This window comes from Myotis brandtii, unplaced genomic scaffold (genome assembly GCF_000412655.1).
Source record: "Myotis brandtii unplaced genomic scaffold, ASM41265v1 scaffold112, whole genome shotgun sequence".
In the NCBI taxonomy this organism is placed as follows: domain Eukaryota; kingdom Metazoa; phylum Chordata; class Mammalia; order Chiroptera; family Vespertilionidae; genus Myotis; species Myotis brandtii.
In genome coordinates, this window is record NW_005353838.1 from 1936221 (window position 1) to 1958403 (window position 22183).

At 37.3% G+C, this 22183-nt stretch overlaps 1 protein-coding gene and 1 pseudogene across 2 annotated transcripts in view; one reads left to right on the forward strand and one right to left on the reverse strand.

Annotated features, from left to right (window-relative positions):
* Positions 1 to 22183, forward strand: part of B3GALT1 (UDP-Gal:betaGlcNAc beta 1,3-galactosyltransferase, polypeptide 1) — a 388127-nt gene that overhangs the window by 233953 nt on the left and 131991 nt on the right. The window lies entirely within an intron of this gene.
* On the reverse strand, positions 21415 to 22029 carry LOC102246165 (annotated as a pseudogene).

Here is a 22183-nt window from a genome sequence, read left to right on the forward strand (position 1 = left end):
TTTAACATAGCAGTTGCCTTGGTTAATGGCCTCTGGATATCAGCAGAGGTACCCTGTCCATTGAGATTTCAGTGCAGTTGGTTTAAACATTGTTTTTAGTGAGGTCTTCGCAATCTTCTCAGTCATGCCAGGAATTCTGGTGGAAGAGAGGATGCTTACATTGTTCAGAGTCACCTCTATTTTTATACTCCCACATCTTCCTAAATTTGTTAAGTTTATGAAGTTTCTCACCATCCCACACAGTGTCCTGGCCCTGTACAATATCTTACTTAGATTTAATATCCCTTTATTCCTGGATTGCCAGGAAAGAGCAAATCAAATCAAAGTAAACATAATAAAAGCACAGAGAAAGATTTTACTAACAGTGTGAGAAGATAGAAGGGGTGCACATCACCAGAGAAAAGTAAAGTTACACTTTAGACCAGTGGTTCTCAACCTTCCTAATGCTGCGACCCTTTAATACAGTTCCTCATGTTGTGGTGACCCCCAATTTCACTGTTACAAATTGAACATAATTAAAGCATAGTGATTAATCACAAAAACAATATGTAATTATATATGTGTTTTCCGGTGGTCTTAGGCGACCCCTGTGAAAGGGTCATTCGACCCCCAAAGGGGTCGCGACCCACAGGTTGAGAACCGCTGCTTTAGACACTCTGGTTAAATGCCAGTTCTGCCAACTCGGGTCAGCCTATCCACATGGCATAGCTCTCTTCTGGAGCAAAACAGAAGAAAATGGAATCATCTTATTGTTTCATGCAGAACACCCTCCAGCTTCTGACCCAGGCTCACCAGCCCTCCCATTATCATATAGGCAGTGTTCATCGATGTACCCCATTCTCATTTCTCCTTCCCTCATCAGTGTCTGCAAAAGGAAGGCAGAGAGAGGGAGAGAAATAGAGACAAAGATATTTATTTCCAGGGTAATGTAAACAATACCACTACTTCCCTCTACCCAGTAAAGGTCTTTCTCTTTTGCTATAAAATATACTTCCCCCTCCGTTCAGTTAGAAAGAAAATACTTATGTAACGCTGGTATTTAGAAACTCCTGTGAATTCAGGGATCTGAGGACCTCAGGATAAATGTTTTTCTGTTTTGGAGTGTGTGGTTATTTTTCTTTGCTCCCGACCGTTTCATGCCCTGCTCTGACCAGGAGACCAATAAGTGGACAAAGCAAACCAACCACAGAGGCCGCGAATCAACAGGGCGCAGTACCTGGGAATGTGTGCTTAGAAACTAAAGGAAACATTCTTGCCTGGAGCTGGCCTTCGCCCAGAGCAGCAGAGAGCCAAAGGCAGGAAGGATAACAAGGCCAGATGTTATCCTGAATCTGCAGGAAGCCCTTCAAACTTTGCAAGGAAAATTAAAAACTAATAACCAGATAATACATTCTGAGCTCTGTGCCCTGTGGACTTCTGCTGAATTTTGGATAAGGTTGGAAAGGCGGGGGAGGGAAGGGTATCTATGGAAAGAAACAAACCTTTCTCAAAGGCCAGGAGGTGGAACTTAACCTTTATTCTGAGGGGAACGGGGGAGGGGGGAGGCCCGCTCAAGCAGTAGCTAGGGATTTGCATCAGCTAAAGTTGTGTTAATATTTGTTTAGGAAGATGTACTCAGCTTTGACAGAAAATTTTAAGGAGGCAGAGTTATGAATAATTTGAAAAACTTAGAAAGACTGCAGCCTCAAATAGCCTAGAGGGCATAAGTGATGGGTGCAAGGCAGGATGCTACTGGGAACAGCTTGGGGAGTGTACCTGGGAGGAGATGGGCCTGGGCCAAGCAGTCCAGCAGAACTGTTGTGAAATCCTAGCTGTGCCACATGTTAAGGTTCAGTTAACTCATCGGTGACATGGAGTAAACCCACCAACGACGACTTGTTGTGAGGATTAAATTAGCTCATATGGTGAAATCACTTATCACACTGCAATGTGTGAACCACAGCATATGCTGCATAATAGAAAAAATATGTTACATGTAAGTTCACATAGTATGTATTTTCCACTCAGGGGAGTTGATCCTGCAAGAAAAAAAAAAGTTTATTAGAATAACGGGAAACAATCCACCTAGGGTCTGTGTACCTCTAAAGAAAATAATTTTGTTCCAAGTGCAAAGGCCAGACTTAACACATTGTATGCGGGAAACGTATTTATACGTTTTACGTTGACTGTAAGTAGTAGAGCCACCTGTTAGCACGAGATAAAAACTACCTGCAAACAATGTTAATATTCAAGCAAAAAGTACTTTTTGCTATCACTTCAGAAGAACTATACATACTAAACCAAAACAAACACACACATTTTTTAAAAATCCACAATTAAGTGTAGGACTAAAACAATAAAAAAAATTTGAGGCACTGTATTACTGTAATTCACTTATTATTGGGTATGGCTTAACCACTCAGGATTCCAAGAATAGACCCAGTGGGGTTTTAAAACACGGAATCTTAAAATTGAAAGCAAGCGAAGAGAACATCGAAATTAAACCTTCAGACTTTATGGAGAAACTGTGGCTCTGAGACTGCGAGACTGTGAGCTGTGCTCTGAGCTCCCCAGGGTGTTGACACCAAGGTGAAGTGCCTTGCCCTCCCTGGCTGCCTTGGGGAATCACCTGCACAGCTCATGGCGGCTTCTGTGGGGCCCCCTCAGGAGAGGACAGAACAGCCTCCTGGGGCATTCATGTCTACAATGAAATGCCGAACCCAATTCATTAGACTTTCATCAAGCCAGGCGCCCCGTTTCCCGTTAGTTTGGAAAGTTGGGAATATTTTTACTGATATTTTTGAAGTCTGTTTAACATGATTATCCTTGATTCCTCTCTTCCTTTTACCCTTCACCCCATCAAATCAGCCTGCAAACCCCACTGAACCTGTCTTTAAAACAAACAACAAATGCATGCCCTCCTTCCCCATCTCCTCAGGGGTCAGCAGCTCCAGTCAAAGGCACCATCATCTCCCACCTGGGCTACTGTTGCTCTTCTTATTTCCATCTCATCTCCCCCGAAGGCAGTGATTTTCCGTGTGGATCAGATTGTGGCTAGCTAGTGCATAGTAGCCTGTTTAAAGCCCTCCAGGGTTATCCCACTGCTTTTAGAATAATTTCTAAATGACTCATGCTTCCTATGTGACCTGGCTCCTGTCTGTCTCCCTCATCAAACTTACCTCCCACCCATCTTCCACTGGGCCCTACGCTCCAGCCATACTTGCCTTTATTCTCTACCTTAACTTTCCCCTCCCCCACAGTTAATTTTTGTCTTACAGCCCTATGATTATGTTGCTTCTCTTTGGAATGCTATTCCACCAAAGTCTCTTGTATCTAATTTCTTATTGTCAAATACATTTCCACTTACATGTCATCTCCTCCAAGATACCTTTGCCAACTACCCAGTCTAAACAAGATCCTATCACCCTATCTTATCACTCTTTTATGCTCATTGTAGCTTTATCTGTATGTTTAATCTGTTTGGTTTATCACTGTAATCCCAGCACCTACATCAGCGATTCTCAACCTGTGGGTCGAGACCCCTTTGACGGTAGAATGACCCTTTCAGAGGGGTCGCCTAAGACCATCCTGCATATCAGATATTTACATTACGATTCATAACAGTAGCAACATTACAGTTATGAAGTAACAATGAAAATAATTTTATGGTTGGGTCACAACATGAGGAACTGTATTTAAAGGGCCAGAAGGTTGAGAACCACTGACCTACATCAATATCTAACAATAGCAGATGTTCAGTGAATGTTATAATGAGAAAACAATTAGTGAATGGCAATACAAGTAGAAAGGTGGTACATGAAGATCCTCTTAGTCACTGAAGGGGTTCACAGATTCACAAGAATGGGTGAGAAAGAGACTTAGAGCACTAAATGGTATTCTGATTTGAGGGTCAAAATAAAATTATTCAGTATTTTTTCCTAACCCTACACCTACTAACACAATTTCCAAGTGGTAAGAAATTTCATCACCACCAGTTCTAGATAAATAGCCTATAAATCTTGATAATAGAAACAAGAATTTTTAAACTTTCAATATTTCCTTGGAAAGATAATGTAAAATTTATTAGACCTTCTGCATAATTTTTTCTCATTGTTCAGTTTATTTTTATGTTTTTGACTTTTATCTCCTACTACTTTTAAACCTTTCAGAAGACGTCCTTTCTGAATGTTTATATGGCTTTCAATTGTGGGTCATCAACTTGCAACTCTTAATCCAAACTTCTAATAATGGGGCAGTGGGAAAAGAGAAAGAGATCAAAGAATTAGGATCCCCAATGTAGATTTGCTAATTGATTTGACCTACTATTTGTATTTTTAAAAAAGCCTCCAAATATGCTGCAGAATTAAATAATCATGATGCCAACCAGATGGTTTCCAAAGTACAAACCAACACACGTGAATAAAAAATGAGATGAATCCCTAGCTGGTTTTCAGTGGTCAGAGCATCATCCCGCCCACTGAAGAGTTGCGGGTTCGATTCCAGTCAAGGGCACCCCGGCCCCAGTCGGGGCACATGTGGAAGGCAACCAGTCGATGCATCTCTTTCACATCCATGTTTCTCTCTCAGTCTGTCCCCCTCCCTTCCATTCTCTCCAAAAAATCAATGGGAAAAATATCCTCGGGTGACGATTAATAACAACAACAAAAATTGAGATGAATAAGAATAAAAGTAATGTGAAATTCAATGGGTTCATCTGCCTGCACTTTACCTTCAGAATTTCACAGCAACCAATTCTGGAGAGAGCAAACCTAGCACTTCCCCTGAGAAGCCTGAACCTCAGTTTGGCCCAAGCTTGAACGAATGCTTCCTTAGTTTTAGGTATTGTGAGTTTTCTTTTGCTTTTTTTAAAATTGACTTTTTTAGTGCAGTTTTAGGTTCACAACAAAATTGAGGGGAAGGTACGGAGATTTCCCATATATTATCCACCACCCCCACACATACATAGCCTGCCCCATTATCAACATCCTCCACCAGAGTGGTACATTTGTCACAACTGGTGAGCTTACACTAACACATCATAAGCACTCAAAGTCCATAGTCTATGTGAGAGTGCACTTTTGGTATATGTCTTATGGGTTTGTACAACTTTATAATGAGATATATCTAATATTACAGTATCACACAGAGTAGTTTCACTGCCCTCAAAATCCTGTGTTTCACCTATTCATTCCTTTTCCAACCCCCCCTCCTAGCAACCACCGATCTTTTTATTGTCTCCATAGTTTTGCCTTTCCAAGTATGTCATATGGTTGGAATCATAAAACATGCAGCCTTTTCAGATTGGCTTCCTTCACTTAGTAATATACAGTTAAAGTTCCTCTATGTCTTTTCATTGCTTGATAGCTCGTTTCTTTTTAGTGCTGAAAAGCATTCTATTGTATGGATGTATCACAGTTTATTGATCTATTTACCTGTGGAATGACATCTTGGTTGTTTCCAAGTTTTGGCAATTATGAATAAAGTTGCTATAAACATACGTATGCAGTTTTTTGTGTGGATGCAACTCTACTATCCCTTTGGGTGAATACCAAAGCATGCAATTGCTGGACCTTAAGATCAGAGAATGTGTGGTTTTGTGAGAAACTTCCAAAGTGGTTGTGCCATTTTGCATTTTCATTAGCAATTAATGAGAGTTCCTGTTGTTCCACATCCTCACCAGTATTTGGTATTATTCTGGATTTGGTCATTCTAATAGGTGTTTGGGGTATCTCTGTTGTTTTCATTTGTGTTTCCCTGATGACATATGGAGCATCTTTTCATATACTTATGTGTCATCTGTATATCTTCCTTGGTGAGGTGTCTGTTAAGGTCTTTGGCTAATTTTTGACTCAGATGTTTGTTCTTATTTCTTAGTTTTATGATTTTGCTGTACACTTTATATATCACTCTTTATCAGATGTATCCTTTGCAAATATGTCCTCACAGTCTGTGGCTTGTTTTCTCAGTCTCTTGATAGTGTCCTTTGCAGAGCAGAAGTTTTTAATTTTCATGAAGTCCAGTTTATCAATTATTTCTTTCATGAAGTATTCTTTGGTGTTGTATCTAAAAAGTTACCACCATACCTAAGGTCATCTATATCTTCTAGGAATTTTATAGTTTTGCATTTTACATTTAGGTTATGATCCATTTTGAGTTAATTTTTGGAAAGGGTGAAAGGTCTCTGTCTAGATTCATTATTATTTTTTTGCATATGGATGCCCAGTTGTTCAAACACGATTTATTGAAAAGACTACTTTATGCTACTGTATTGCATTTGTTCCTTAGTCAAAGATCGGTTGACTGTGATTATGTGGGCTTGTTTCTGAACTCTCTTTTCTATTCCATGGATCTATTTGTCTGTTCTTTCACTAACTCCATGCTATCTTGATTATTGCAGCTTTATAGTAATTCTTGAAACCAGGTAGTGTCAGACCTCCAACTTTGTTCTTTCCTTCAAGGTTGTATTGGCTATTCTGGACCTATTGCCTCGCCATAGAACCTGTGAATCATTTTGTCAATACCCACAGAATAAATTGCTGGGGGTTTGGTTAGAATTGCATTGAATCTATAGATCAAGTTTAGAAGAACTGATATCTTGACAATATTGAGTCTTCCTACCCATAAACAGGGAGTATATCTTCATTTATTTAGTTCTTCTTTGATTTTGTGCAGCTTTCCTCATATTGATCTTGTACATATTTTGTTAAACTTGTTCTTACACATTTCATGTTTGTGGTACTATTATACACATAGTAGTATTTTTATTTCAAATTCTAGTTGTTTGTTGTTAATATATAGGAAAGCAAGTGGCTTTTGAATATTAATCTCAAATCCTGCAAACTTATCCGTTCTAGCAGAGGTGTTTTGTGTGTGTTTTTAATCAGTTCTTTTGGATTTTCTGAATAGATGATCATGTTATCTATGAACAAAGACAGTTTTATGTCTTCCTCTCAAATATATATTCTTTTTAATTTTCTTTACTTGTCTATTGCATTAGCTAAAACTTCCAGTAAAATGTTGAAAAGGAATGGTAAGAGGGGACATCCTTGCCTTGCTCCTGGTCTTCTCACCATGATGTTAGCTGTAGGTTTTTTGTAGACATTCTTTATTAAGTTGATGTTCTTTTCTATTCCTAGTTTCCTGAGAGGTGGGGTTTTTTTTAATCATGAATGATTGTTGAATTTTATCAAATGCTTTTTCTGCATATATTGATAAAAATCATGTGATTTTTTTAGGTTGTTGATGAAGGTCACATTAATTAATTTTCAAATGTTGAGCCAGCTTTGCATATTTGGCATAAATCTTTTTGGTCACTATGTAGAACTCCTTTTAATTTGAAAGTGCCTGAATGAAAACTCACCAACCATATTAGACTAAATCTGAAGCATATCGATTACTCTGCACTTACTTGGGAAAACATGGACTTGATACCAGCCCTTTCCCTTTTATTCTTCTTCCAGGATTTCTTTGGGCCATGAGATTGCATGGGTTGAGGGGTGGAGTTGTCTTTATTTCAAACTCTAGGAAAAAGTAGTGCTTCCTATTGAGAGTGATCCACAGATTTAGAAAAATACTGTATTCAAAGTTAACTTTCTTTAAATAACTGCAGTGAATAATTTTCTGCTTTTGATAGAAAAAAAAGCCTATCAACGGGGTGAAATTAGTGATTATTTTGAATGGAGAATATGAAAATATCAGGTAATATGATAATTCCATATAAAAATTCCATATGAAAATAGATAATAATAAGTGATTGGAGAAGAAGGCCTTATGAATTTTGCAGCTATTTAACATGGCAATGATTAATCCTCCTGAGCAGAATAGAAAAATAAGTATATGCATCCTCAAATTTTGGTCACAATACTTACTATTAGTGACACCAGTATCTATTTACAAACTCTTATGCTCATTTCCAAAGTCTGTAAGCAAATTAATGAACAGCTTATTACTGCAAATGAATTGTTAACTGTAATGCAAGAACATACTCAAGTCCCATGAAAGGAGGCTATTGGAACTGGGAGTTAAAAAAGATGATGGTTATATGTAATTATTATCATAAAATGATATGAAAATATTATAGAGTGTTTGGAAAATACATTGGAAAACACACATAATATTATCATCCTAACAAGCCTATTTTCTGTGTTATATGTCTTAAAGCATGTTTTCACAATTTACACATAGTGATAATTATATTGAATTTATGCTTTTTTAAGTTTTTAAATTACTTATTTTCTTTCATTGCCTAATCTTTCTTCATAACTATCTCTCTTTTTTGTTGTTGTTGCAACATAATATTTTATCAGGTAGCTCTACCATATATCAATTAATATTTCCACTATTTTTTGATATTTAAGTGTATTTTAGTATCAAAAATGATATTGGAAATGAACATCTTTATATGTAAGATTTTTTTTCTTCTCCTTTGGTTTCTTTCCTTTAAAAAAATGAACAAGACTGGGATTATGAAATCTATATTTCTGAACATTTTTTACAACTCTTAGTATATTATTATGTGCAACGGCAAAATAATCCTTATTCCAGCCATTTAAGAGGCCTCCAGATTCACCTCAACCTCGGCAACAAAGGGACATCTATCCATCTCTTTATGAAATTTAATAGGTAGAAAATGGTATTGTATTTATCTTTTACATATTTCCATTTCTTTGATTACAAGTGGAACCATCTTAACATGATAAGTAATTTTGTACTTTCTTTTTGTATAGTCTATTGCAGGTTTTAAATAAGTTTGTTCAATTATGAGAAAATCTTTTCAACAGGTAATGCAGACTAGTGAAGATATGGGTGCATAAATTCAGAATATGTGAATCTGTTTGGACTATAGAGTGCAGGAGGGAGAAAAGCATCAAACAAGGATATGCATCAAGCTATGATCAAATCACAGATGTTAGAGAAGGGAAATAATTTCCTCATCAAGACTTGAGGAGTCTTTTCTTTCAAGAGTTGTATTAAGTGTGAATTTTAAGAGTTCTTACATAGGATTTATCCACATTGGCTCATAAGCCAAACAAGATAGTAAATATTCAGTTTTCACTCTCTCTGTGACTCACGAAACAATTAAATATGTTCTCTGTTCTCAAGGACAAGGTTGTGATAAAAATCTGTTCATGTCATTTCTGCATATGGTGACTGTACTCTTAATATGTTTATTTTTTTATTTTTTTACTGTTTTACTTAGGTTTTAATTAAAAATGGCTATAGACATAGCAAATATTCTTTAAGAATTTATTGATGAGGTCACATAATTTTTCCTTTAGTGTATTAATACATGGGTTATGTTTATAAATTTTCAGATATTGAGCCACTCTCTATTCATTGAATAAACCCTACTGGATTATAGCATATTTTTCTTTTGAAGCATCATTAGCACCTACTCACTAATAGTTTACTTAGAATGTTCACATCTATAGACATAGGGTCTATTTTTTTAATTTTGTTATTGCTTAAAGTATTACAAAGAGTATTACATATGTCTCCTTTTTTTTTTTCTCCCCTTGACCTTCCCCCGGCCTCCCCTACCCCCAGTGTCTTGTGTCCATTGGTTATGCTTATATGTAGAATGTCATTGTTAGTTTTTGCAATCACTGAAATTTAAATGTAGGATAAGTAGAAAAGAATTCTACCTCCCAGTTGACAATGTAAACAAAATTATGCAACATATTTGAGTGATGCACTATCCCAGTAGTTGATTATCGGTATACAAAACAACTTTAATAATAGCATTTTTTACAGCAGTCAATAGTTCCATTTCAGTATGAAATTTTCCCAGACTCCATCACTATAATTTAACTTGATTTTACTCATTTTCTGTGTTCTTTGGTCCTGTATATGCGCGTGTGTGTGTGTGTGTGTGTGTGTGTGTGTGTGTGTGTGCTTGTTTGTGTGTTGGTTTTGAGATGTTTTCAAAATGGCATTAAATAAGTTTTATTACTTTAGTCATTAATGTTTGATATACAGACAGATTTAGTCAATTTGTTCTTGGTATACTATAACTGTAATAATAAATACTAAATGATTACAAGTACTGTTTTGTACTCAAGTTTGCATAATATAATTTAACATAAGCTTATCAATTTTGTAGAAAATAGGATTCATTTCCATGATTGCCATCTGTTATAGCAGAAGCCTAGTCTATATCCCTACAGAGAAAAATTTGTTGATCACGAAATACAACTGCTTTGTATGAGAGGCTTGGTTCTTTATCAGTGGGTGATAAAGCTGATAGCAGTGTAAGAAGTCTGGCCTGGTGACAGTTTTCTTGGTGAATGGGGAAAAACAGCCACAGCTCTTGAACAAAGGGTGTCTGCTCTTGATGTGCCCAGTGACATTACTATCAAAACAACTGCATTATTGAAATTCATGCATGAAAAACGTTATCCCAGATCTAGAATTCTAGTTTCCTATTCCCTTTTCCATTCTTTAATGTGGTTAAAATGTGATTTTTTTTTTAATTATGGGTTTTCGTAGTGATGCAATCTGGAGATAATGGCAGGAGAGACGATTTTGACTAAAATTCTACTTGTTTTTTCTCAACATTTGCTATTTAGGAATTCATTGTTTTATGGTAAAATTGTTTTTATTTGTTTTGCTTAATTTTGTGGCTTTATATGGTTATGTATTAATTTACTCACTTATTTGGTCTTTGCTGGAGAGTGTGTATTAGGGGGATACCAGCTAAAACATTTGGATGGAAGTTAACATTCAATATCTGAATGCTTTATCTATCTCATGCCCAACATCTGGACACTGAAAATTGTTCTCAGTTTCTATTCAGGTAATTATAAATGGTCCCAAACTCAATCACTGTCAATAAACACTGTTTGCATTAAAATACCAGGGTCATTCAACTTGCAAGGCATCTATGAAGTGGATCCAGTTGGGAAGTTTGACAAGAACAACACAAAAAAAAGGCTGCTAAACCACTGTATAGCCTGGCCGGCATGGCTCAGTGGTTGAGCATCGACCTCAGAACCAGGAGGTCACAGTTCGATTCCTGGTCAGGGCACATGCACGGATTGCAGACTTGATCCCCGATAGGGGCCATGCAGGAGGCAGCCTATTGATGATTTTGATGGTTCTCTCTCATCATTGATGTTTCTATCTCTCTCTCCCTCTCCCTTCCTCTCTGAAATCAATAAAAATATATTTTAAAAAAATAAACCACTGTATAGTCACCAAGGCAGAATTCCAGAGAGAGGACATGGGATTCTTGGGAGTTCTTGTCTCTTTCCCTATGCACTCATTCTCTCACATCCAGTAAGTATATGCAATGCTGTTGAAACCATACTTTAGTTTTAGAAATGATGCATTGGAGCATGGCATCATTTAAATTTTATTTAAGGGGAAATTCCTGGTCTGTACATTTACCCTTTTAATTATCATTCTTAAACTTCGGTTTGCTTAATTTTTGACTGAATATATTTTATGAGGTTTTTTTGACTGACAGACCCCTGTCCTTTATTCACTGAGAATAATTACATTATTCTAAAATGACGATAGGAAAGAGGAGCAACGGATACATCATCCTCTTGGAGGGTATTGAGGATCTCACATGAGCTGTCCTGTAGGATTAACTTTCTATTATGTTTTGTTATTGTTGGGCCTTCTCTCTCTCCCCCACCCTTCATCCTTCCTTCCCTCCTTCCCTCTTACTGTCTCTCTCTTCTCATCCAGAAAATGCTGTGCAGGTGTTACTCGTGATTGAAAATGCACTCTGTTACAGACCATTTAGTTTATGTGCTAGAGCAAATACACACAGTTACAAACAGTTTATTTAATACAAGCAGTAGGTTTTGGTATCAGATCATAGCCCCTAGTTGGAGTGAGAGAATCTAAGGACAACAGCAAAGAAAAGGAGTTAGCAGGTTTACACGCAGTTAAAGCCGAGGGAAGGTAAACAATTTGTGAGCAGATGAAGCAAAGCAGAAAAGGGAGAGTTTGTAGATTTCATTGTCTGTACTGCTTTTGATCATTCTCCATGGTCGAAATTCCACTTGTGGACAGACAAGGGCAGAAGCAGAAAATAACAGCATGAAGTGGAATTTTTTCTTTGTCAGCAAATGACAGGTATATCTTCAGAGAAGTACAATAGTGTGTGTTTTCTGGGTGAACAGCCTATGGAAACAGAATTGGGGCAGCAAATAGGAATTGGTAGGGCAAGAATCAGACCTCCAAATGGGGGAGGGAGAAGAAAATTGGGGAAAGCTTTTCAGAGTGCCAGGGCACAAGCCAACATTTTAAAACAGGAAAGGTCCTACTCAGGATAGAAAAGGAAATCAAGGTACAATTGCAGGGATCCGCCTATGCCTAACGCATCTCAAAGACTCCTGGCTGCCCAGAACTTCACACACACACACTGGCCATCAGGCAGTATGGCTCTGGACCTTGTAGGGCTGGCCCTGGAGGCAGATGAAATCCAATCCTAAAGTAGAGGTAGAGGCATTTGTCATACTAGAGGCATTACTTTCTTTTCAATTTCTGACCTCTTTTGGAGTAACTAGGTTTATATGTCCCTGATCTATATCTAATGACAAAACCCATATTTTTTATTTCTTTTGGTTGGTTTATTCAAAAATATTACCCTTGTTTTTTAGTATCCAATGTGCTTTCATTGAAAAATAAATGTTTTTTGTAAAGAGGGTAAAGAAAACAACTAATTACTCTTCCCAAATGTTAATTGCAGTACCAGTACTTGTTTACTTGGAATCTTTGTATAATAATCATAGGCTTTGATGTAAGCTACAGTACTAATGTACTGTAATTTACATGTAATTTCCATTTGTACTAGAGAATTCCCTGCACAGATACTCTGAAGTTAATGAATGTATGCAATATATTACAGACTGTGTATTCCTTCTTTTGATATGTGAGTGAATTATATAAACAATTGACCCCTCTTCTCAAAGTTGAGGCTGAAATTACCCCAAGAGAAATACTTTAGTGTCTTTTACCTGCCGTTGGCCAGTTTTCGACTTTCAGATGACCCGAATAAGTAGACAATATCAGATATTTAAAACTTATCTATCCCTTTTAATTAGCTTTTAATTAACTTTATGTGCCCTTTCATGAAGATTCAGTATTTTATAATCATACAGAGTTCATGACATCTACATAGCCTTAATGCAACTGAAGCCAGAATTTTACATGATAATTGCTTACTGAAAATGAAATAGCATGGCAGACAAACTATAAGCTGATGGCTTTGAATTAGCTCGGTCTTTGATAAGAATTTTATTGCACTGCCTTGGGAATCACATGCTTTAAGAAAGAGTTATTTAGAATTGGATAGAACCCAGGAGTTATGAAAACTGAAATTCCTAATCAAGAGACACAAATAATTTTAGTCAACCAGAGATATAAAAATGTAATTGGGCCAAGAATTACTTCTACTCCTTGCCTCTATCTTTACTCCACTCTCATCACCACCCCCAAGAAAATGCAGCAAGATGTGTAAAAGAAAAAGAATACTCAATGATCAAGTAGGTCTAAAATTATATTATTGAAAAATCTAAATTCTTAAGGGTAAAAATTCTACTCTTGCCTGAAATACCATAATTGTCTGTGAAGATAGCCTTGAGGTCTTCTCCAAAATGTTACTGAACTGATGTCACCATTTACTCTTTTGTGATGTTTCTCTAAGGTTGTAATGAATCTTGCTTTGGAACTTTATAACAAAAACTAGAGGCCCGGTGCACGACATTTGTGCAGTGGTGGTGGTGGTGGGGGGGTGTCTCTCAGCCCAGCCTGCATCCTCTTACAGTCTGGGACCCCTCAGGGGATGTCCCACGCTTGGGAGTGGGCCTAAGCCAGCAGTTGGACATCCCTCAAGGGGTCCTTAGTGCTGCTGCAGAGGCTGGAGAGGCTCCCTAGCCATGAGCCCAGCTTCTGGCTGAGCAGCGCTCCCCCTAAAGCTCCTGCATTGAGCGTCTGCCCCCTGGTGGTCAGTGCGCATCATAGTGACCGGTCGTTCTGCCATTTAGTCGATTTGCATATTAGCCTTTTATTATATAGGATAGTTTATAGAGTAAACAAACAAATTGTAAGACAATAGGTGACATGCTTTATTACTTGAGAAAATAAACTTAGAAACATATTCAATGATGGCTTACATATGAATGTTGGAGTTGGTGAGTATTGATGCATTCTCCTTATTTAGGAGATATAAAAACAGACTAGCTGACTTTGTCTAAATTGCAAAGCGGAAGTTTTGCTTTCATTTAAGTCCAGTAATATATTATTTTTTAATTCCATTATGAATTAGCTAGAATATGACATATATTCTTAAACATTAAAATATTATCTTTTAATATTTCATTTGAAGGTATTTCCATTCTAAATTTATTTTCACATATTTAGTTTGTACTTCATCTCAATTACCCTAATTTATTGAAATTTGCCCAGTCATGAATCTTTTTGCTCCAAGTGTAAAGCTTAACAATATTGTTCCCTGTTTCCTATAAACTATATTACAGTGAAGTATTGAGAAATATTTTTACATTTGATATATCTAAGTGATGAAACTTCAACCAGTTACCTAGAGATGTACTTTAACATGTAATATTAGTCACCCACACCAATAGAGAGATTTTGCTTACATTTATCCTAAGCTTTTTTGACACAATTCAATCATTCCTGGTTACAGAACAGTTTCTTTCATTATTTGTTTATTCTAGAGGCCAAAATGTAGGTGAATAGTTAAGATGAAACCCACTAGTATTACCTGTCAACACTTACTCCAAAGCTCAAGGCCAGCCCAAGGTGGAGGGACCCAGAGTCCTAAAAGGGGAACCTTACATACTCAATGTGTTAAACCACATCAAACCAAGTTAATAATCTAAATACACCAATGTCAGCACCCATATCTCCCAGACAGCTTAACATCTCATACAAATTCAGAAACCAAGAGTTTTTGCTCATTTTTACTCTGTTATTAAAGTACTGATTAACTATTCAGGAAAACTTGAATGCTGATGCCTCTATAATAATGCTGATCAAATATGTTGATCTGTTTACACTCTTAAAAATGATTGAAGACCTCCAACGGGCTTTTTATTATCTGAGTCATATTTATCAATATTTACCATGTTAGAAATTAAAAGAGAGACTTACATTTTTATTTTAAGAAGCAATGTAGTCATTTATATGAAAAATAAATGACCTTTTTCAAAAGAAATTTCTTTCTTTTCCAAAAGAAATTAGTAAGAAGATGGCACTTTTTTATAGTTTTGCATTTCTAGTTATTATCTGGCCCAATAGAAACAAGTGGATTTTCATATTTGCTTTCACAGTCTATCTGTTGTGATCCATTATTTTGGTTGAAATATAAGAAGAAAATCGGGCCTCTTGGAGATACATAGTTGGAAAGGGAGGATATTATAAACCACCTAAAATGGTATCAGAGACACACAGGTGTCTGAGGCTCACACTTTGAGAATTGCTACTCCAGAAAATACAGGTCTTATGCCTAGTGCTTGGAGAACATGACAACTAAGGAGTCCAAATTTGATTATTCGGAAATGACAATAGGACTTGTTTTCCTAAAATAAAAAAACATCAGCCAAACACTGCTATGTTTAAGGAGTTCCTATAATTCAAATCTTGTCCCACCGCTCTCTCCTGTACTCTAATGCACTGCCCTCCAGACATTTTGGACTTTATAAAACTCTACATTCTGTCACCTAGAAGATTTGAAACTTGAAGGACAGCTGCCCATTAAAGCCATAATACAACGCCTGCATTTCTACCATTTCCTGGCATAGAAGATCTGAGGGGCTACTCCACCCTTCCCAGTTCTAAGACAACATAGTACTTTGCAGCTAAGCACATTATGGTTCTTTTATCCACTTGCTAATGATATCTTGATTTTCTTGTGGTCCTGGAAAGGCTTGGTTGAGTACTAATTCTATATACTTTTACAGTTCTTTTTTTCCTCAGGGATATATTTTGTATCTCTGGAGTCTCTGAACTAATAATTTGAAACCAAATAATCCATCTTCTGTAATAACTTCATCTTCTATAATGGAACTTCTTATTTTCCCCCAAGATATTATAGTTCAATCCTTTTATGTTTCAGATAAGAAAACAGACACCATGAAGGACCAAATGAATTTCCCCAGGGAATACAGAAAGTAGAGCAGAATTTATATCCACCCCTCTATGGGGACCCTTGACAGCAGTTTGGCTAAACTAATGGACTGGGATAAGTATGGTCCTAGAATTATACACCTGAGATTCCCTCTCCCATACTCATGACCTCACATAATTGAAACATTCTACAGTTGACCCACTCCTAACTTTAAACTTCAACATCATGTTAGTGTTAAGGAGGTGGGGACCTTCCTGATAGGATCATGAATTAGCTCAGGATCTTCAAGAATAAGGAGCAGCCCTAATCAAATCAATTAAGGTCACAGTAGATGTCCTCTGCAAGAGGGAACCAGTTCTGAACAGTGCTGTGGAGATATTTTATTATTGCTAACCTACATTTGGAAGTATTAAAAGGATAAAATTTTCTTCTGGTGTTTGGGATCAAATATACCTTACTAGATCTTGCTCTTTTAATACAAAGATGTTGGCTTCTCTATAAAATTGGTTTGAATAATCCTGAATTGCCCCCTTTTCAGGGAGGAAGAAATGGCTTCTCTTGGAGCTATCCATGGTGCTCAGCTCAGGGCATCATTTTTTCAGCCTGCTTTGTCTGCTTAGGTCTGCCCTCCTTCCAAGTATTTCTAGAGCTTCTATGAAAGACTTTGTGAGTCTTCTGTGATTATTTCTTGACACAGTGCCTATGTTTTTCATATTCAGAAACCTTACCCTGCAAGTTTATATTGACATTACTGCTCCCTACCTATTTCTCTCCCTCTTTGTTTAGCCTTGTTTTTGTCAGGAATCTCCCACCTCCTCTTCTGTCTTGGACTCCACTGGTCCAATCACATTGCCCTGCCTTAACCAGAGCAGCAGCCAAGGCTCACCAAGAGTAAGCAGTAAGCATGATGTAAGGATGACGGGAACATCTTCCGTGTCCCAAAGAGTTTCTCCCTTATAGATTTTCAATGTAACAAAACTCACATTTGGTGATGTAGCATCAAAGAAAAATAGTGACTGAATTTATATAGGGCACTGGATTAAAAACTTTAGATACTTTGTCTAAGTAGCATTCACAAAATCAAATCCCCATGGTATAGATATCATTATCCCAATTTATGGTCAAGACTCAAAGAAAGGAATAACATATCCAATTTAGCACAATTAGGAAGTAGTAGCAGCCGTGTTTCATCCTTAGTTCTATCTGACTCTACACCCAGTGCATTATGCCTTGCAGAATGGTGTCTAGAGGAACCTCGGGCATCCTTCAATTCATCGCTGTTAACATGTAAGCAGCATTTGGCATGTGGACTTTAATATCACTTTGATTTGGGCACTTTATCATTTCTATGTCATGTGTTCATTCACCCTTGACTGAAGGCAGGGAAGATATATGTTTTATACAAACCAAATGATTGAGTGCAGGTATAAAGCTATGTCACCATAAACATCTATCCTCTTTCTCTGTACAAGGTAACAGTCAATTAAATCAGAATGATTTGCTTCAGGCCAGAAGAAGCTCATTGACCAGCACAAGACATCTGTACTTTTTCTCAGCTTAGAGATGCTATTAATACCACAAAGCCCCACAGCCAGAGTGAAGGAAAGTTTTGCAAGTGATGGATTTAAACTTTGTCCTTTGGGAGTTAGATGTGATTGTCTCCATCAGCTTTTGTTCACACTTTTGGAGCTCATTTTCTAGTTTCACTTAATCTTCAGCCTCTTCTAATTTCAAAGCCCCAGGGCTCAAAGAACTAACTCTGGGCTAAGCACTTTCTTGACCGGTCAGCTGTTATTTTAACCAATGATATGCCACTATTGGTGAAGAGTTTTTCCCATTCTTTTTTAAAATATTCAATACATGACTTTTGATGGATTTATAGAATCTTTTACCTCATTTTATGACTTTTATTTTTTATACTGTTTTCTTACTTTATAGTATTACATATCCACAGTAAAAAAAAAATGTAAAAAAGGGCATCCATCCTCCCTTATCCTAAGTTGAGGACTTTATTTTAACTGCTAAATACAGCAGTCATAGGTTGTCCTCACAACCCCACAATACCCAAAGGTTCTCTTCACTCTTAAAGTCTCTGAGTGTGTCCTAGTGTAGCTGGATGGTGGTGGGGCAGGAACTTTTGGTATTTGCCAGGCATGGCTCCCACATCTTTGGTAAAGTACTCACCCAAAGACTTTATAACCTGCCATTTAGACCAGACTCCCTATCCTTTACCCTTCTTCTTCAGTCTCCTCCTTTATTCAAACTTTCATCCTTTTAATTCCTTCCTATCGAAGTCCTATATTCTTATCATTAATGATTCTTGGGTTATCTGGAAATATTTTTAAATCTACTAAAGCCAGAGTTCATCAGGAAAAAAAAAATGATTCCCCTTTTCAGGGACAATGAAGTCTTCAGAATATAACCTTTATTTCCTGAAAAATAAGGAAATTACTTCTGTTCTTTGCTAGAGATAATTGTATTCCTCACCCTGACTGAGTCAAATTCAAAGGCAAGAGTTATTTTCATATCATGGGCTAAATATTTATATGCCATATATACATATGAAAGGGTATGACTAAATATTACCTAATGTGATAGTGTTAGAAGTTTGGGCCATTGGGAGGTAATGTTTAGATGAAGGCCCTCATATTGGGATTAGTGACTTTATAAGAAGAAGAGAGATCTGAGCTGTCTTTATCTTCACCTAGTGAAGACACAGTAGGGAGAAAACAAGCCAGGAAGAGAGCTCTCACCAGAACCCAACCACACTGGCACCCTGATCTCTGACTTCTGTCCTCCAGAACTGTAAGAAAAAAATTTCCGTTTAAGCCACCCAGTCTATGGCATTTTGGTATAGCAGCCCAAGCAGACTGAGATATATTGTCTTCTAGATGTATTCATTAATTCATTCATTCATTCATTTGTTCGTTCATTACCTGCTATTTTTAAATTAAAATATCATTATAGTACAGTGTGTTTTTAACCTTTTCTACTTAGTAATTCATGATAATGCCACACTGTACTATTATATGCCCCTGTCTTTTGCATTAGTTTCCTGAGGCTGGTAAAACAAATTACCACAAACGTGATAGTATGAAACAACAGAAATTTTTTACCTAACAGGTCTGCAGGCCACAAGTCTGAAATCAAGGTTTTGGCAAGACCACACTTTCTCCTGAGTTTCTAGGCAGAATCTGTTTCTTGCCTCTGGTAGCTTGTGCTGGCTGGAGGTGGCCTCATAACTTTAATCTCTGCCTTCATCTCATAATGCCTTCTCCACTGTATATGTGTGTGTGTGGCTCAAAATTCCCTCTGCCTCTCTCTTATACTAGTAAGTACACTTGTGAATGGATATAGGGCTCACTCAGATAACCCAGGCTAAATGCCTATCACAAGATCCTTAACTTAATCACATCGTTTGCCATATAAGGTAATAGTCACTCTTTTGCCATATAAGGGAATATTAACAGGTTCTAAGGACTAGAAAGAAAATATAGCTTTGGTGAGATGGCATTTTTGTTTAAGTCTACCAAAATCTACCCTCTGTCTTCAAGGATTCACAGCCATCCCACATGTAAAAATACATCCCAACCCAGTATCTACTCAAATCTCAACCCATTCCAGAATCAACTCAAGCCCCAAATCTCCTCTGAATATTTTTGGCTCAAAAGTCCCATCATAGCCCAGCTAGCATGGTTCAGTGATTGAGCACCGACCTATGAACCAGGAGGTCACAGTTCAATTCCCGGTCAGGGCATATGCCCAGGTTGAGGATGGATCCCTAGTATGGGGCATGTAGGAAGCAACTGATCAATGCTTGTCTCTCATCATTGATGTTTCTATCTCTCTCTCCTTCTCCCTTCCTCTGTGAAATCAATAAAAATGTATATTACAAAAAGAGTCCCATCATATAAATCAGTATGTGTGAGGACTGGGCAAAATTCCTCTCCATCTATGGACTTGAGAAACCAGAAAACAAGTTATCAGCTTCCACAATACAATGGTAGGCATCAGATAGCAGTTACAGATATTCCCATCTCAAAAGGAGGAAAAATGAAAAAAATTGTGATCTAAGTCATTTGTAGTCATATGTTTTTGCTTGTCATACTGGCCACCAACAGTTCTATGTTGCTTCCCAGTGACAACACAGGATCTTTATCCAGACATCTTCCCACTTTCAGGGTTGATATTAAAATTTGGAAGCAAATCAAGGGGTCTTAAACTCCTCATAGGCTTTTTTTCTTTTTCGCTAGACTCAATTTTGTTTTCTGCTTGATGGCATTATAAATAGATGAAAGTTAAGTAGCTTCTTTTGAAAGTTTGCCAAAAAGATTTAGCATGTTGGTGCCACAGTGAGGGTCATTTATGATGTGTGAGTCAGCCACAGCAGCTTCTCCTGGCTTTGAAAATCCTGGAGATTTGGCTATTTCTAGTGTCTTCATTTTTTTTTAATCTTTATCGTTGAAAGTGTTACATATGTCCTCCTTTTCCCCCCATTGACCTCTTCTAGCCTGCCCCTGTCCCCTGCCCTAGGCCTTTCTGTATTATCTGGCACAGGACAGACACAATCTTTCTTCATGCACAGTGTTTTTCATGTCAGAGCTTTATCAAAGTTCATTTTAAGACAATTGAAATGGCAACTAAAATGACAATTAGAAGTATACCAGTAAAGTTAAAGTTCAACATATCACTACAAATAACTAAACGGAGTAACACAGATAAACAGAAACCTTTTTCTTTATATCCAGCTACATTTGCACATGCAGGCAACATCTTGTGTCATAATTGCTCATCTGCTTAGTAACTGTTGAATTGTTTTGAGATTGGTTGTTAGATACTTCAAAATTCCTGAAAAGCAAATCTTAGAATAAGATGATGCAGTATTTCTTCGTAATTAAATATCCTTTTGGGTATTATTTTTAATGTCCACATATTACTTTATTGTATGGTTGAATACAACAGTCTTCTTATTGAGCAGGTAGTTTGTTTTCAATTTTTCTCTATTTGAGGTTTTTAATAAATATCCAGATGATGAAAGAGAGTTCAGATATTTAAAATTTATTCTAGAAAGTATCTTAATGGGGAATTAAAAAAAAATAACCTGTATTAATATACAAATTAAAATGCTGGGAGGTTCTTTTTTTTTTAATCCAAGTTTCTTAAATTTTCACTCTTATTTTAACACGCCTGTGTATTCTTTGTTTAAATAAATTGACTAGCTAGCCCGTTAAGTCATTATCAATCATTAGCACCTTAGCTCTGTAATTATTAGATTAGGGTTTTTTGACTGCCCTAAATTGTTTATTAGGTGAGAATTTTACAAACATTACTTATATTAGTGGTAACAGTGGAGCTGGAGAGTATTGTGTCTTCTCCAGGCTGCACAGCGAGAACCACCAATAGTGTGGTGGAACATGTGGCCCTCTCCACAGCCACAGTGCTTGCGGCCTGCAGACGACAGCCCTTGCATCTCCCTGTGCTTGTGGCCTGGTTTGGTGATCCACTGGTGTCAGAATTCCTTCTGATAGCCTATGGAATGGATCAATGAGGATAACCTCAGAGAATTTGCTGTGGAATCTTCATCAAGCCAATAAGAATCCAGGACCCACAGAGTCCTACAGTGGCATCCAGCTCACACCTCAGCAACAAACTGAAGGCTTGGAGTGAATTCTAGCTGGTTCACACCATGATGGACAGGCTTGCCATAGGTCACACCTATGGAACAGGGTTTTTGCAGCCACCACAATGCACATGAATCTGATATATGACATAACCTCCCTTGGCCCTGTATCCCAGCTTGTGTGCGTTATGGAGCCGGAGGGGAAGGGGGCTCTGTGGAGCACAGATTGCTGGCAGTAGTGCCAGCAGTGCACCCTGGGAAGGAAGCAGTTTACATCAGGATGGTCCTTCCTCCATAGCTCCTGGATGTACGTGTAGGTGTCCATGGCTTACCTGATAACTGTGGCCAGACAGAAAGGAAGAGCCTGTTAGATCAGTTACTTGTTTTTTAATATATACATATAATTGATTTCAGAGAGGAAGGGAGAGGTAAATAGTAATACCAATGATGAGAGCAAATCATTGATTGGCTGTCTCCTG